This window comes from Gossypium arboreum, chromosome 2, assembly GCF_025698485.1.
Source record: "Gossypium arboreum isolate Shixiya-1 chromosome 2, ASM2569848v2, whole genome shotgun sequence".
Classification (NCBI taxonomy): Eukaryota; Viridiplantae; Streptophyta; class Magnoliopsida; order Malvales; family Malvaceae; genus Gossypium; species Gossypium arboreum.
The window spans coordinates 75396433-75402465 of NC_069071.1; the positions used below are offsets into that span (position 1 = coordinate 75396433).

Here is a 6033-nt window from a genome sequence, read left to right on the forward strand (position 1 = left end):
TGATACATCAATCAAAAAGGTCTTTTAGACGGTTGTAATGTGGCTTTGGTTTGGGGGTGTGGTCACAAGCTGAAAGAAAAGGTTAGAATCGAGATTGAATCAAAAAATTACCTAGCTAGAAAAATAACCAGTCATCAGTTGAATACAAGTGAGCTTCTTCTCAGAATATGGAATTAACACTCAAGCCCAAAAATGACGAATTACTACTAATATGTGTTGAAGTATTTTTTTTAAGAACAAGTCAAATAAATAAAATAGAAAAACATAGCTAAGCAATTAGTTCAAATCAAATCTCGATAAAAATAGGGATCAAATTAGGGGATTTCAACAATAATGGGTTATGGGTTAGTATTGAGGGTAAATCAATTAATGGCTTGTTAGGCTCAACGAGTTCACTGAGGGTCAATTATGAAGGTAGGATTTTGTGGAGTGAGTGGATTAAACCTAAGTGCCTTTATCATCTTAACATATCAAATCAAATGGTGTGGTCTTGACATGCATAATCAAGCAAGTTCTAGAATAATAAATCAATACTAACGCACTCATAATAAAAGTGAGCATGAAAGAAATAAAATATGCTCTAAAGGTTCAAAATCTCACAAAAATTATGGCTTTTTTATGTTTAAACTTGTGAATTTCAACTCACGAAAATACCTAAACTTAGGGAAACAACCTAAAAGTTTATAATTCTTCAAAAATCAACTTATCATGTTTGATTCCCTAATGTCTTAAAGTTTAAACAATCAATGCATAAATGCCTATGTTTTAATTTAAGACATATCAATAAAAATCATAAATTAATTAAAATTCATTCTAATAGTGATATGAGTGATTCACGTGAGAATAAGACAAAATTTAGGGATTTCTAATGATGATATGAAAAACGCCCCACACTTAAGATGTACATTGCCCTCAATGTACAAAGATAGATATATTGAAAAATATAGATAAATAATCATAAGATAGGGAGAGAAGTGAAACTTCCTAAATGATGAATGAACTCATTGATTTGGAGTTATGGATAATAATCGTCCACGGCAATTATGAGAGTGGAGGAGGATACTCCGGTGGTGGTAGGGTTCATTAGTCCATAAGTCCTGCGCCAAAACAATATTATATCTAGTAGTAGCTATGGTCGTGGTTGAGCAGGACATAGTAGTCATAGAGAACCTTTGCCAGTGGAGCTTTTGGTTACTATGCGATGATGAGCTTTGAAGCTCTTTATAACTGTGATAGAATCAGGAACTTTTAGGAAATATAAGGAAGCATAATTACTCATAATGAAATAGCCGAAACTATAAATTATTCAATAAAAATTATAAAAACTAAAATTAAAATAATAATAATAATAAAGGAAAATGAAATAAAAATTACTTAAATAAGATAAATAAAGATAAAAGTAAAAATAATAATAATAAATAAAAAGTTTTTAAACATCGTCATCGCTGGATGGTTCGCGAGGTGGTGGTGGCGATGAGATGTGAAGGTGCTGACAAATCTAATGAAGTGTAGCATCAATATGATCAAAACGCTGAAAACACTACTGCTCAAATCGAGTAAGGCGCTTAGAGATGTCAGAGTATGAAGTTGCCGCATGAACTGAACGATGGATGGGTGGTGGCTGAGACGGTGGGTCCTCATGACATGGAGGGACATCATCAGTAATATCCTCTAGGTCCTCCTCCTCGGTGGACTGGATGGGGCAGTACTGAGGAGGGTAGGTGCCACGTCATTTCTTGATCGTCCTCATGTTTAGCATGCTCAAGATGCCCTGTGGGGACATCTGGCCGATGAGAGTGAAAGAGGATGATTGTGCCCCTGTGTTGAGGATCCCGAAGTGTCGTGTCAATAGAGTCACATAGGGCTCGATAGAGATGACCCCTCTCCTATGGCGGATGGCGAGGGCGATGAAGTAGGCAAGGTCGAAGACGTGCCCGTTCGTCATGCTCCATAGGAAATAGACGTCGTGAGTGTTGACAATACCGGTGCTCTCTCGTCGTCCCGTCAGAGTGTGGGCCAAGATGGCGTGTAGGTATCACAGGGATAGGGCGAGAGCCGATGTCTTAGAGTGGCTAGGACCATAGGAGGCCAAGCCAGGGACGAGGTCCTTCCAACACTTTGAAGGAGAGTAGTGGATGTGGCGGTGGAGGGTGCCGAGTTCATTGTCATCGATGAACTCCTCCGTGTGTAGCCTTTGTGCAATCCTGAACTCGGTACGCTCAACTGGCACACTAGACCACCAAGGCGGAACTGGACTGTCCCAGTATCGTCGACGTTTTTCATGAGGACTTAGAGATGGAAGGTCGAGCATAGTTCCATCGTGAGCTCAAGGTATGTCGGCTCGATGATCTCAAAGAAGAGCCCCCACAGTTTAGTGGTTAGGAGGGCTCGGACCGTGTCAGCCATCTGAATTTGTTCAAGTGCGGCCCAATTAATGCAATGGCCCACACCTATGAGTCGAGCCCGTAATATCTGAAATAGCTCCTCCTGGGTCCTAAGGGGAACTCAAGGAAAGGGTGCCTAATCTCCGCGGTAGGGCCCGAGTATGACGTTGCTCCTTTTCTTTTCTTCGAGGCAGGGATAGCAGTTTTCTTACCACGTAAGGATGACATTGTATACCTGCATTGAAAAGTCAAAGTTCAACCAATACACCCCAAAAATAGAATGGAAACACAAAACTAAATAGGAATATTTTATGAGACTCGCGTATTAGATGAAGAGAACAAAACTAAAACAACTAAAGTAAATATATCAAGTTATTAAAATAGGACTATGAGAATAATGCGACGGGAATATCTAATGTATGAATGCATGTGGGTAAGCATAAAATCTATGGAAATGAGAAAAATGGATGAATTAATGACAAGCATAAGTATTACTATTCTACTATGAATATTCACTTAAGATAGTCAAATGGATTAGAGAAATCATGAAATAGACAAAATATTTAAAGAAAATAGAGAGAAAGGAGTAAACAAATGCAAAAGGGAGAAGCTTGGGGTCGAAAAGCAGTGTTGTTGTAGGCGTGCAAGGCAAGGCGGTGTAGGGCGTGTGGAACTGCAGTGGCTAGGGTTAGGGATTTTTGGGGAAAGAGATGATGAATAGTGAGGGGTTCATATAAATTTTGGGACACACAACCTTAGGGCACGCCCGTGTGCCCTAATTTTTGCCCGTGTGTTTCGCGATTTTTAAATTTAGGCGCATCTGGCATTTGCCCCACGCCCGTTTTCCTTGAGCGTGTGGGTGCACACAGCCGTGTTGCACGGCCGTGTCATGCTTCATTCAATTCTCCCACGCCCGTGTTAGTTTGATAGTGTTGACCACGAGTGAATGGCATGGGTGTGTCGCACGCCTGTGTCAAATTCACAGTTTTAACCACGGTTTCAAGGTACGGGCGTGTCTCACACCCGTGTTATTTTGGCAGTTTCGCCTACAGCCATGTCTCACGGCCGTGGCAACTTATCGCATCCCGTGTTGGGGAAAAATTTTTGCCCTGTTTTCACACGACAGTATCCCACGGCCGTGTCTCCTCCTGTGGTGTGAGCACGGGCTAAGGCAGGCCCATGTGCCTGGCCATGTGGATGGGAAAACCCTGTATTTCAAGACTCAGTTAGTAGGTTAGATGTGAAAAACTAGAATTTAAATAAATCATTACTGTTAGTGCTCGGGTTGCCTCCCAATAAGGCTTATTTATAGTCTAAACTTGACTTACCTCTCTAGTGTGTGATCATGGTGGCTCGAGGAGTTTACACTTCTCATCCATGTTATCAACTTTATCAATATACAGTTTAAGACGAGTATTGTTTACCTTAAAAGTTTCGAATTTGGGGTGAACTACCTTGACTGTACCGTATGGGAAATATTGAGTACTGTGAGAGAAATTTCATCATTAGGTTTAGAAGTGGTAATGGGAGGATCTACTACATCTAGTAGTACTTTGTCTCCAACCTTAAGTTGATTTGGTGATGTATTGAGCTTGTCCTGGGTCGGTTTTGGTTTATCAATTGTTCTCGATTTTTGTGTCCGCCATTCATCTAGTTCCTTGATTTGTAGCCTTCGTTCTTCATAGATAGGTCCTTTGTTATTGCTTGAACATGGCTCATGTAGGTTCTTCGAACTTATTTCCTGCAAAGTAGGTTGCATCACATGGTTAGTTTCAAAGAATAATTTATATAACCACCTTCAATTTTCAATGTGTTACTTGAATTAAGAGCTTGAAGGGAGATTGTTTTGTCTCCCACACGAAGTGTGAGTTCACCTGTGCCAATATCAATTATTGTTCTAGCGTTTGCTAAAAAGGGCCTTCCTAAAATTAAAGGAACGTTACTATCCTCTTCTATGTCTAGAACAACGAAATCAACTGGGAATATAAATTTGTCAATTTTAATGAGTACATCTTCAATAATCCCCTTAGGAAATCTGATTGTTTTATCAGCTAATTGAATACTCATCCTAGTTTGTTTAGGTTTCCTAAGACCCAGTTGTTTAAACATTTTGTAAGGCACGACATTGATACTAGCCCCAAATCAGCCAAAGCATTATTAACATCTAAGCTACCAATTAAACAGGGAATCATAAAGCTCCTTGGATCTTTTATTTGTTGGCCAGCTTATTCTGTAGTATGACTGAGCAAACCGCATTCAGCTCTACATGTGACGCCTCATCCAACTTCCGCTTATTTGTTAAAAGCTCCTTTAGGAATTTGACTGCGTTTTGCATCTGCGAAAGAGCTTTAATAAACGGTAAGTTAATATGTAACTTCTTTAATAACTTAAGGAATTTACTGAATTATTTTTCTGTGTGGTCTTTCTTTGTCACGTTTGGGTATGGCACACGAGGTTTGTACTCTTTACTTATCTATTTCTGGTCATTGTGGTCCACCTCACCCTTACCTTTACTTACCACAATTTCTTGCCTCTGTTCTGGTTCAGGTGCAATTAACCCTTCCTCATCTTAAATGGTAATTGCATTGATTTTCTCCCTTGGGTTAGATTAGATTCAATGTTACTCGGCAGGCTACCTTGTGGTCGTTCTGATATCAATTTAGCGAGCTGACCTATCTGTGTTTCGAGCCCTTGGATCAATGCTTGTTGATTTTTAAGTGCTGTCTCGATATTCTAAAAATGAGTTTCTGACACTGAGATGAATTTTGTTAGCATCTCCTTAAGGTTCAAATTTTTCTCTTGTTGGTAGGGTAGTTGTTGGAAGCCTGGAGGTGGTGGTTGTCACTGATTTCCTTGGCCTCCCCATGAGAAATTTGGGTGGTTCCTCCAACCTGCATTGTAAGTATTACTATAAGGATTATTCTGAGATCGAGGATTATTACCCATGTAATTTAACTGCTCGTTCTCCATGTTATGGCCATAGGGTGGGGATTCTGAATTACTTGATCCATCTTCACTTACTTCGCACTGCATTACTGGGTGAACCTGTGAAGAACCAAGAAAACCGTCAATTTTTTTATTCAAAAGTTCTACCTGATTAGAGAGCATGGTGACCGAATCGACGTTAAAAATGCCAGCTGTTTTCGTTGGCTTTGTCATCATGACTTGCCAATGATAATTATTCAGTGACATCTCTTCTATAAATTCATAAGCATCTTCAGGTGTCTTATTATTGATGGTTCTGCGAGTGACTACGTCGATCATCTGTCGAGTCGAAGGATTCAAGCCATTATGAAACGTTTGAACTTGTAGCCAAAGTGGAACCCATGGTGAGGGCACCTTCTTAAAAGGTCCTTGTATCTCTCCCATCCATCGTAGATTGTTTCTAAAATCCATCTGCACAAAAGAAGAGATATCATTTTAATAAAAACTTTTCGGTCATTTGTTCCCATGTAGTGATTGACCCTCGTGGTAATGAGTTCAACCATTGTTTAACCTTATTCCTTAATGAAAAGGGTAACAACCGAAGGCGAATGGCATCATCAGAAACGCCATTGATTTTAAAAGTGTCACAAAACTCTAGGAAATTTCCTAAGTGAGCGTTGGGATCCTCATCCTGCAAACCGTCAAATTGAACAAACTGTTGGAT

The 6033-nt window shown here is 39.8% G+C and overlaps 1 non-coding gene across 1 annotated transcript; it reads left to right on the forward strand.

Annotated features, from left to right (window-relative positions):
* Window positions 1-5705: 5705 nt before the first annotated feature.
* Window positions 5706-5812, forward strand: LOC128289550 (small nucleolar RNA R71). Its single transcript, XR_008279195.1, has one exon. It is a non-coding gene; the product is annotated as a small nucleolar RNA R71 (small nucleolar RNA).
* The last annotated feature ends 221 nt before the right edge of the window (window positions 5813-6033 follow it).